At 35.0% G+C, this 12,252-nt stretch overlaps 1 pseudogene; it reads right to left on the reverse strand.

Annotated features, from left to right (window-relative positions):
• Window positions 7,674-12,067, reverse strand: LOC104723420 (annotated as a pseudogene).

The raw sequence follows: 12,252 nt of genomic DNA on the forward strand, positions 1-12,252 counted from the left end.
AAAAAAAAAAAAAAAAAAAAAAAAAAAAAAAAAAAAAAAAAAAAAAAAAAAAAAAAAAAGGAAATATTGGCCTCTTTTTGTTACTCCATAGGAGATAACAAAAAAAAAGGTTTGCAAAAGCCATTTGATTTTTGCTGTGTGCTCGAAAGTTTAAGCTAGGGGCGTTAAAATAAATTAATCCAACCAGTTTTATCAATTTTGTAAAATCGGTTCTATGATTTTTAAGATTTGTGTTAATGTTATGATATGATCATGTGGTCTACAAGTGAAGTAATCGTTGAGAAAACCATAGTGCAAGCAGGCAGCAGCTTCTCCCGGATATCTGTGGAGAAGATGAGTTAATCAAGGGTCATTTTGCAACCAAAAAAAAAGAATAACTTTGCACACTAATTAATATGTAAACTAAAACGACTAAACGGTAGAGTTATTTACGAAAATACATGTACCAAGTCCCGAAGAAAAAACATGTACCAAGTACAAGAAGGAAGAAAAAACAGCATGTCAAGCTGATCAAGCAGTTAACCTTGGATTCATTTTTTTTTTTTTTTTTGTCTTAATAACGAATAAAGGACTTTTCTGTAGAGTATTTTTTTTTAATAAAAAACAGTCACTTCTTGCCATCCCATTGAGCCGGGGCTGGTGATCAAGCAGTTAACCTTGGATTCATGTTTTTTGTCTTAGCAACGAATAAAGAGATGGATGTACATTGTGCTACTCAAGAGCCAAAGACAAACATGCAAACTATCCAGGCTTCCTAAAAGGACATCGCGGATAACAAATAGCGTAGGCTGGGTTCAACTGTATTTGACGAACTAATTGAAGGACTTTATTTCTCTTTGACAAAACAATAAATAAAAGGACTTTGTTTGGATTGGTATGTACAGTATAAAATTGTAACCTGGTCAATCAATTCCATTTATATTTTATTTTTGTTACCAAACCGGTTGTCGTTACGTACGAACTTAAGGTGTGAAAGTGATAAAGTGCTTGCAAGTACGGTAGACAACCTTTTACCAACTCCTACCGTTCGGTCCAAATGTGGGCTTCAAATATATTGCATTTCACACAACTGTGTCAAACATATATTTTAAAATGTTAAAATAGCTCTCATGTATTATATATATATATATATATATACCTATTTAAAATATTTTTTACTTTGATTTTTGGTTAAAAAAATTCTCCAATAATATTTCCCTTATTTGTTTCTCCTTGGTGATTAGATTTATAAATTTACAATACACAAATATCTTTTGTTGAAAATCTTACATTATTTTAATAGAGTTTCCATCTTGCATAATTTGTTTTTAACCTCCAAAATATTAACATTTAAAAAGATTGGGAATTATACTTTTGCCTAACCAGTTCAAACGTTTGACATAAACAACAAATTCTCATGATTTTTTTTACATTTTGTAGAATTGTATAAATGACACTTTTCATCCAAACTTGACGAACCGTTCTTAATTTGTGAAGTTAAAGTGTAAACTCAAACTCAACTTAGTTTGTTAGGAGTATATTTGTCTAAAAGAAACGACGTACTGATGCCATGCTGTCGTAGTTGTGACGTTCGCCATATGAAAGACTCGTTCCCTTCTCCATACACGAGATCTTGATTAAACTTATCCAAATGCATAAGGCAGTACGTACTCATATTATCATGCATGCACGGTAATTAACAGGTCAAATTAATATATATATATATATATATATATTTATTGGACAACAACAGGTTAAATATTCATGTTGCAAATCGCATGCATTTTCCACCAAATCAAGAAAACTGGAATCATCATAAATTTGGAAATTTTCAACTCACATGTTAGACTTTTTTATACATCTATCTTAACATTTTTGAGGTACATTTTTGTGTCATCCTCTCTTATCTTTGTATTCAAACAAGTCTCAGCTAAATTCTCTACAACCCTTACAACCAAACACAATCATTTCCTTATTTAATAATATTAATTTCCTAAAATATATCTATCTAATTTAAATCAATATGTTAAATTAAAATATAATTCTCCTTTCATTTTTATTTAATCTTATTTTTAATTATTTTAATTACTATTTAATACATAAAGTTAATAAAATTTTAGATTTTTTAGCATGTAATGTGACTTGAATTTTTATAAACGGATATATATTTAAAATTGTCTTAGGATATTTGTAACCAAACAAGTATATCCACATATAGAGCTCGGATTACATTTTTGGAGTACAATAGGGTGTCATCACTTTTTGCCAACTTCGGGTCGGGTTTTTAACTAAAATTATAACCGATTCAATTATCCAGATCCTCCTTAAGATTACTGAATATTTTGGACCGGTTTTTAATCCATAGCGTATTTATTTATATCCAATTAATGTCAATTAATGCTCATTGTATCTTAGGAAAGATCTAATTTGCATGCCGAATTTTTAGAGCCGAGTTTGACAAAAAGAATTGATAACCCAAATTATGTAATCACATCCTCTTAATCACATCCCTATAATATAACAACTAATTCGAGATGAATACATCTTAGGAAATATCTAATTTGCGTTTAATAACCGATTACATATTTGGTAAGATCTTATTAGCTTTAAATGTATACTATTAATCCAATAATATCAATTGAGAATCATAATAAGAATATGTCAGATCATTCATTCCTAAATCATAACTAACAAATCATAAAATATATATTCTCAACTTGCGAATCAAGAGTTTCTATAAAATTCTACCTACAACCGTTAACAGTATATATCAATAAAATAATAGACTCGTAGTGTATCACCGAGTAAAACCTAGTTATATACATAGACTCACCTTTTCAACAATTGTATATGCTTGTTTTTGTAGATAGTAAAAGTTTTCAAGTAAAGTTGTTAAACATAAATGGTACACGTATCAACTTTTGTGTGAACAGGAATTTGCAAATGTCAAAATTGTAATTCTAATTTGTTTGTTTCTTTTGTTGGTAATCGCTAAAGATGGATTTGGAATGAACTCTCAAGTCTCTCAAACCAAGCGTGTTGAAATGAACCGTTACGGTTACTGTCCATCTCAGCTGTCTTAATGACACGTGGAAAAGTCAGACCTGTCGATTCATAATTTTGACTAAAATTGTTCGTCCGTTCGATTAGACGCAATAGCAGCCATTTAATGAGCCTAAATAAAATACTCCATAAAATGATCTATTAGTAAATGTATTTTATTTTTCAACTAATTAAAATAACTTCTTTTTTATTTTATAGCAAGGAAGTATTCAATGGTTAGCTAGATGACTAATTTGAACAATTGCAAACATAATTATAAAACTATGCCAATATAAAATCACAAGACGATATTCGTGTTACAATAGATGATATAATTTTTGAAAAGTATTAATTTATTCTATATTAAAAAAAATATTGAACACCTAACTTTCATTAATTTGTAAATGGGTAACAAAAATAGCTAATCAACCATCTAGCTAGGTGGTGTAATTTACTCCCTCTGTTTCATAAACCTTGTCAATTTTTTTTAAAAAAAAAAATTATTTCACAAAGAATGTCATTTTACATTTCCAATAAGTGTTTTAATGCTAAATTTTATTTTTTTACTCCTAAATCCAAAATAGCTTTCATTGAGTTTAGATCATTAACTAATTAAATAGGGGCAAACATGTATAATTCAAACTTTTCTTAATTTGTGTGAAATATATCAAAATGACACTCTTTGTGAAACAGAAAAAAAAATAATTTATGGTTGAAAATATATATTAATATTTATGTATTATTTTCTGTTAAATTTCAACTTTTGTTAGACTACTATTTGTTGAATAGTACATGATTTTATACACTTAATTTTACGACAGCACAAATGTACTATTTGTTTTATTATCCTATATGTAGATAAAATATTGATTATTTGTAAAAAAATATCTATTTAAAATTTGATATTTATGATTTTCCATGTTTTATTATGCATACATATATGGATCTAAGAGAAATAGTATAAGTGTAGCATGAGAATACAAACTTTAAGAATAGAGCATATCATAATCATATAAACTTTTTTATATTACATAAAATAAAATAAAAACAGAAGTAGACATAACTTAAGTGTAGCATGAGAATTACAAACTTTAAAAATAGAGCATATGGTCTCATTAGTATCATTAATTAATAATTACATAAAATTAAATAAATAAATATATATATATAACACTTATGAGGAACATCAAAATTCTTTAAGGGGTTATTGGATTCAACTTTAGAAAGATTTTTTATGGCTTCAATAAAATCATAGAAAGTGAGCGATATGATTATAAAAGATTGTTAGACTTTTTCTATGATTTTATTGATTAGTTTTTCCATAAACTTATAAAAGTTTCATAATTTTCATGATTTTATTTTGTGAAGAGAAGTGTATAAAATCATAAACCAATAGACAATAACATAATAATTGAATTCATTAATAATCATAGATTCTTTTGTTTTAGTTGAATAACACAAATCTTTTGTTGAATTTATAAGAAAATTAAATCCAATAACCCCACATTTATTAAGATTTTAAATGATTTTTTACAAATCACAAATTAACTAGGTAACAACCCCGACTATGTGCGGAATAAATTGTTTCAAATTAAAGTATTATGGTAAAATTATTATTTGGGATCAAGAGCGGATCCAACAGAAAATTTTTGTGGGGTGCAACTTGCTACATTGTGATATCAAATTGCCTACCTAGAGTATTAGTTGAGTGCATTTAAACAATTTTACCACTCTACTTTTTTATGTTTTTCTATAATCGCTTAGATAAGTTATGGTTCCGTACTCACCTCTTAAACAAAAAGATTCTGACACAACCATGACGAAAATCACACCACCAACCGCTTCTCTCACGCCTCTTGCCTCAAATCTCCACTCTCACATACAGATCTCACAAGATCATGCACAAAAGCTTCAAGGGAAAGGATTTAGAACTCTCAGGAACTTTAGGAATCATTCTTTCACTAAGTGAGGCAATAATAGGTTATCCAACCCTAAAAAAAGTCGGCCTCTCAGAGGAGGAGGAAGAAGAGAGAAAGAAGTAGATAACCGGGATCAACTCCCGGTTTGATATGGTAAACAGAAAATTAAGAGTTTTTATATTAAAAATTAATAATTAATTAGATAACCGGGACAAAATTTGAATTTTGATTTGGTTAAAAAATTGTCAGTATGAAAATAACAACACTAATTGTTTTAGATTTTAAATGACAGGTTTTAAAATATAGTGTATTTTTATTTCAATCCAAAACAGTTTGGTATTATTACTGTGATATTCAAAACAATTGGGTATAATTTCTATTCCAAAACAATTGGGGTTTAGATGATACGTTTTTATTATTTGGTATATTTTGAACTCATGAGTTTCTCTACATTTTGTTAAAATGCAAGAAAAAAAAATACAAAAAGGATGTTTAAACCGACTTTATGGATTGGGTTCATCAGCTTTGGTTAATAATAAGTACACTAGTAGTTATTCAATTTTTTTTGGGTGAATTTGAAATCACCTTTGATGTCAATCAATTATGTCATTAATTACTTGTAAGCTGTAACCAATAAGATACTAGTATTCGTCACAAATCCAAAGAGAGTGCAACGGCGGCGGCATTGAACATTTGTGTAACTGCTCGAGCTCGACCATGTAAATTAAAGAAAATACTAAAATAGTACTAACACACAAGAATAAGTCAACATCATAAATAAAATACTAATGACACGTAAGCTGCACATTTGTGCAATAACACATCACATACTCAATGCAAGATATATATAGGATGGAGATTAGGTCGAATGTAAACAACTGAAGAAGGCCAAAGAATTTTTATGGAACATGGAGAGTTTCGGAAAATTAAGCCTACCATTGTCACTTACAACAGTCTTGTTCTTTGAGAGGACGAATCCAAGGAGCTCGTTTGTTTATCCAGTGAAATGAAATCTAAAGGCTTTCAACCAGATGTGCAGACATACAATCCGATTCTTTCTTGGTTATGTAATGAAGGAAGAGCCTCCGAGGGAGATGAAGGGGATTGGGTTGGTTCCAGACTCTGTTTCCTACCAGTATTTTGATCCGTGGTTGTAGTAACAATGGGGATTTGGAGACAACTTTAGCTTACAAGTTACAGGGATGAGATGGGGAAACAAGGTATGGAGCCGACGTTTTATACGTACAACACATTGATATATTCATGGTTTATTTATGGAGAACAAGATAGAAGGTGCTGAAATACTGATACATGAGATTAAAGAGAAGGGTATTGCGCTGGATTCTGTTACTTACAATATTACTCATAAATGGATATTGCTAGCATGGAGATGCAAAGAAAGCATTTGCTTTGCACGACGAAATGCTCACCGATGGAGATGGAGTTCAGCCTACGCAGTTTACTTATATACATCGCTTTTATTTATTTCCTGTGTAGAAGAAATAAAATGAGGGAAGCCGATGAGTTGTTTGAGAAAGTTTTAGGCATGTGAATGAAGCCTGTGTTGATGTATTCTTAACTGAGTTTTACAACAAGATGAAAAGAAAAATAAAAAGACATTTATGAAAGGCATAGATGAAGATATGAAGATGTTGATATAGTCACTGCACTAGTTCAGAGTACTACAAGAAGTAGTTCAACGAAGCAGATAACATGGAGCTGAAAGAAGGTTAGCAGCTAAGGCGATTAACATTCAAACCATGAAGTTTATGAAAACTAGAAGCTTGGAGAAGAGTCTAGAAGCATGAAGAGATTCCTTTTTAGTTGAAAAGGAAACATGATGAAGAATTTCCTATTCCATAAAAGAAAAGGAAATTTGCAAATAGATTTGGCAATTCCTATTAGGATTAGAATAGGAATTTAAGCTTGTATGGCCACGACCTATTGTGTATAAATAGGGGGCTAAGCCTTTGTAGAAGGGAGCGAAAAAGAGCAAGAGAATTCTTAGACATTAAGATTATGTGGGTTCTTGTAGGAAAGCATAACGCTTAAGGGGACTAAGGGGTTTGTCTTGAGAGGTTCTTGGATTGGGTATAGATTCATGAACAAGAGAGATTAGATAATTGATTGAGTGAAACTTGTAAGTTTACTAAACAGATTATCTAATAAAGAAGTTTTATTTTGAAGAACCCCTGTCTTAGTTTGTGACTCAGCTTTGTGCATCAGTTTCCATACATATCAATAGCTCTTGCGTTTTCAGCCTGATCTTTTGATGGACCGTGTATTTTCGCTACTCTTCTCACCTATAATGCTCTGTTATAGGATTTGAGTAAAAACTACGAAGGTGAAATCGCAGAGGAGCTACTAAGGGAAATGAAAAGTGAAGGCATTACTTCTACTGACAGCTCCTTCTGCTCTGTCATTGAGGGAATGTCTAATTTGGATTCATAAAAAATCAGATAATAAATTGGTCATGGCAAATTAAAGAACAGTCTAAGCTTAGGCCATGATCTTTTGACCTAAGAGATGCATTTGTAGCTGCTGAAAAGTCAGTAAGGAAGATCTGCGGTGCCACTAACTCATCTGATATGGTTATATCATGACAGCTTTGAATGATCTCTCATTTTTTGGTGAATACTGTAATCTGGTCGTTTGAGACACGAATTTGCCTGAGACACTTGATTGTCTCGAGTCATTTCGTCGGTTTTTTAGGTTCATACTTTTTTCAGAAACTTGATTTTATAAAATATATCCTTGTTGATGAACAGTTGAGAGAGATAGAGAGATCCATCCGACAAACAGTAAGAAAAGTTTTATACACCAACTTAACGAAACTTAAGAAGTCATAACATAAAACTTAAGACAACACCATCACAAAATCTTTTTTGCCTCACTAAGATATTGTTCTCCAAGACACCCCTCACATCCATCATTATTAGCGAGTCTCTCTCTTAGGGTTTTGAGACAACAAGAATCAGCTCGTCTGGTTTGATGAATTTGAATGTGCAGATATCATCAACAGCAATAGGATACTCCTTGACTACATATGCCCATCCACCAGAGAAGAATGCGTAGCCCTCCGCCAAACAAACCACAACATCCCATGTCTTCCTCCCATTTGAGTGATGGATCTTGAATATTGCCTTCTTCGCCTTCTGCCTATGATCCTTTGGGATCTTCTGCAAACTCAAAAAGAAAACTGATTTCACATATCAGGTTTTTCATAGTAAGAGACTATGTGTTAGTGTCTTTGGTTCGTCTTTATCATACCAGCCATTTGAGGTATGTTTTTCTGATGATGACGGTGAATTCTGCAACAGAGGATGAAGAGGCACCTCCAGAATCTCTCCTGACTCTTAACCACTTTCTCGGTTCTCGTGAAATTTTTGGATTCCTCAGCTTTCTTCTTTCCAAGGTTTAGCTTCCTTTTCCTTGTTCCTCTACTTAACTGTGTAGATACCACCACCTCTTCCTTCTTGTCATCTTCCACATGATCTGTTTTGATAAGACCTATAAAGAATCAATTTCTTTAATTATCCAATTTCATTGTTTCATAATCAGAAAAACAAGTCTTACTTGGAGTTTGCATCATCTCCTTGCCGTCTTGCTTAAAGATATTCACAGTAAACCGCATCTTCCCTTTGTGAGTGAAAGTAATAAACTCACTGTGTCCCAAGGCATTGTCACTCACAAACTTCTCCCATCCGGACTTCTCCATGAAGTAGAATCTTGGGTTTTTGGAGACTCCTACTTCCCAAGAGCTTCCCCATTGCGCTCTGATCTTCATCTTACGGCCGGGGAGCTCTTTGTTGGAGAAGCTTTTCGTGAAGTCATGAGGGAGTGCTCGCTTTAGATGCTCGCAAACAAGATGAATAGGCAAAAATATATCAGAAGAGTGAAATTAAACTAAACCAGTAACGGTTTACACGCCCAAATGACAAACCCACAAGACCTTGAAAAGGAACAGAGGATAGATCTCAGAAACAAAATCATGTTCATTAAAGATAAAGCATAGATCTTTACAGTCAGACAGAGAACCAAGAGAAGCAACAAAACTAGTGAGTTCGTTAGAGAGGGCAAAACCAGTGAGTTATATATGAGACCCATTAAGACAGCTAACGAAAAGATTCTACCTTTATAACAAATGTAACAAGATTCAACCATTAAGACAAGACCCATTGTTACAGATAAAAGAAACAAATTTCAACCTTTCCAAACTAAGCAAACAAGATTCCACCTTTAGACAAATACCCATTGTTACAGAAAACGAAAAGTTTCAATCTTTCCAAGAAACGACTCAATTATGGTTTCTGAAGTTGAGAGCATTGTTACCATGTTTTGTGAAGAATCTACACTCAGAAGTATCTTGAAAAACGTTTCTTCTTTGCTCCGAACAAATTCAGGGTTCCTCCTAATCATCTCTCTCGTTGGAAAATTTCAGATTAACCTTTGCTCTTTCTACTTGCTCTCCTCTCTTTCTCTCTCACTACACTCTCTTCTTTTTTTTCTTGTTTTTTTTTTCTCTTGTAATGAGCAACACAGGAGATCCACAGCTTCTTCACCTCGGGAGTCCTACCAAGAAAGATAAATGAGACTCATGTCAGACTCATACCGAAGATAGAGAGCCCCAAAACTATGAAGGACTATAGGCCAATTGCCCTCTGCTCAATCTATTACAAAATCATAGCAAAGATCCTTACTAAGAGACTCCAGCCAGTCCTCCCAAACCTGATCTCTGAAAACCAGTCAGCCTTCGTACCACAGAGAGCAGTCGCGGACAATGTACTAATCACACATGAAATGCTGCACTACCTACACACGTCAAAAGCAAAAAAGAAAGTGTTCATGTCAGTCAAAACCGATATGACAAAAGCATATGATCGTGTGGAATGGGGTTTCATCAAGATGGTAATGGAAAGATTGGGATTCCACCCCCTCTGGATAACTTGGATTATGCAATGTATCACTACCGTAACCTATTCTTACCTCCTGAATGGAGCATCGAAGGGATCCGTAGTTCCTCAACGTGGCATCAGACAAGGTGATCCTATCTCACCTTTCATCTTCATACTTTGCAGCGAAGTACTTTCAAGACTATGCCTTAAAGCCCAAGCTGAGGGCAAACTGACTGGGATCAAAGTGGGAAAAGGAAGTCCCAGAACCAACCACCTGCTATTTGCGGATGACACCATGTTTTTCTGTAAATCCGACAGTGAGGAATGTGCTACTCTCCTTGATATTCTCCACAAATATGAAGTCGCCTCGGGCCAAAAGATCAATCCGCAGAAATCAGCAATCACCTTCTCTGCAAAAACTGATGCTGCAGTTAGAACAAGAGTGAAAGATCAACTAGGAATCCAAAAAGAGGGAGGTTTGGGAAAGTACATGGGACTTCCTAAACTCTTTGGAAGGAAAAAGAAGGATCTCTTCACCAGTATAGTGGACAAAATACGACAAAAAGCTTGCAGCTGGTCCTCACGCTTCCTATCGTCAGTTGGAAAACTAGTCATGCTGAAATCGATCCTAGCTGCAATGCCAACATACACCATGTCTTGCTTCAAGATCCCCAGCTCCCTCTGCAAAAGGATTCAGTCAGTACTAACAAGATTCTGGTGGGACAAGAGTGCGGAGAAAAAGAGCATATCGTGGGTGTCCTGGAAGAAACTCACCAAATCAAAAGATAAAGGTGGACTTGGATTCAGAGATATACAGTGCTTCAATGATACTCTTTTGGCCAAAGTGAGTTGGCGAATCCTTACTAAACCCTCTTGCCTACTTGCCCGAACCCTGGTAGGCAAATACTGCCTCAGCTCGTCCTTCCTTGAATGTCAACCACCGAGCTCCACCTCCCATGGCTGGAGAGGAATCTGTTTAGGCAGAGACCTCATTAAACAACACTTAGGCAAGGTGATAGGGACGGGACATCAAACCTCCTATGGTATGATCCTTGGATCTCCCTGGAGAATCCAGTCACTCCTGTGGGACCACCACCAGCAGAGTCCCAAAACCTCCGTGTGGCCAATCTTATTCTCCCCTCAGGGGACTGGGATCTCCCTCTGATTCGATACCTCCTTCCAGCTTATGAACATGAGATCCTACAACTCCGACCAAGCAAACTAGGCGCCGCTGATGCTTATGTATGGCTCCCAACGAAGACTGGAGAATACTCAGTAAAATCGGGTTATCATACGCGGATAGATACAGACTCAAACCATAACCTGCAATCACCACTAAATGAAGGTTTTAATTGGAAAAAGGGGATCTGGGACCTAAAAACATCTCCTAAAACTAAGTTTCTACTATGGAAAGCTATGAGCGGGGCCTTACCTCTAGGATCAGAGCTGGCACACCGTACCATCAATCCGCTGGCAAAGTGTCCCTTTTGTGGAGAGGAAACAGCCTTACACCTCTTTATCAAATGCTCTTTCGCCAAACAGATCTGGGAAGTTGCCCCTTTCAAGATCCCACCAGACCCAACTCGATTACCCTCCTTCAGATCACTGGTAGAACTCACAAAAAGTCTCACTTGCCTTCCCCCTAGTGGACTCAGTCAAGGACCCCTCCTACCCTGGATTTTGTGGTCGATCTGGACCGCCAGAAACAAAGTAATCTTCAATGATGTCCACCTTAAACCAATTGAAGTCCTTTCACAGGCCATCTCCGCGGTGCGAGAATGGAATCAAGCTCAGCTGAGCTCCCCAACCTCCCAAACCAGGAAGACCCAACCACCCACTTGCAGATCTGAGCCAGGAATGATAACTTGTAATACTGATGCTGCCTGGAACTCTGAGCAGCACATTGCAGGGTTGGGATGGATCTTTACCTCTGCTGATAGTAGATTCTCTGCCCAAGGGTCTACATACGCTCCACATTCACGATCTCCGGTGACTGCAGAAGCCTCGGCCATTCTACATGCGATCTAAGCCGCACGAAACCTAGGTTTTCCAAGCCTCCACATCGCTTCAGATGCTAAACAAGTAATCGAAGCCATAAATTCGGGGTCTCCACCCAAGGAACTCCACGGGATGCATCACGACATCCTCTCTTTGTCCTCCAACTTTCAAAAATTTTGTTTTTTCTTCGTTCCACGAACCTGTAATAGAGAAGCTGATGCGATTGCTAAGCTTGCTCTAAACCGTCTTATTGTAAACCCGGTTTAATATTAATTGAATCATCGTTTGAACAAAAAAAAAAGTAATGAGCAACGCAGTTCAATTCTCTTATCAAAGTTAAATAAATCGGTTTAATCACTTGGTTTAGTTACTTTTGCAAAACCGATCACAAACACAATTTCATCTTTTTCCTTTTTTTT

The sequence above is a fragment of the Camelina sativa genome, chromosome 11, assembly GCF_000633955.1.
Source record: "Camelina sativa cultivar DH55 chromosome 11, Cs, whole genome shotgun sequence".
In the NCBI taxonomy this organism is placed as follows: Eukaryota; Viridiplantae; Streptophyta; class Magnoliopsida; order Brassicales; family Brassicaceae; genus Camelina; species Camelina sativa.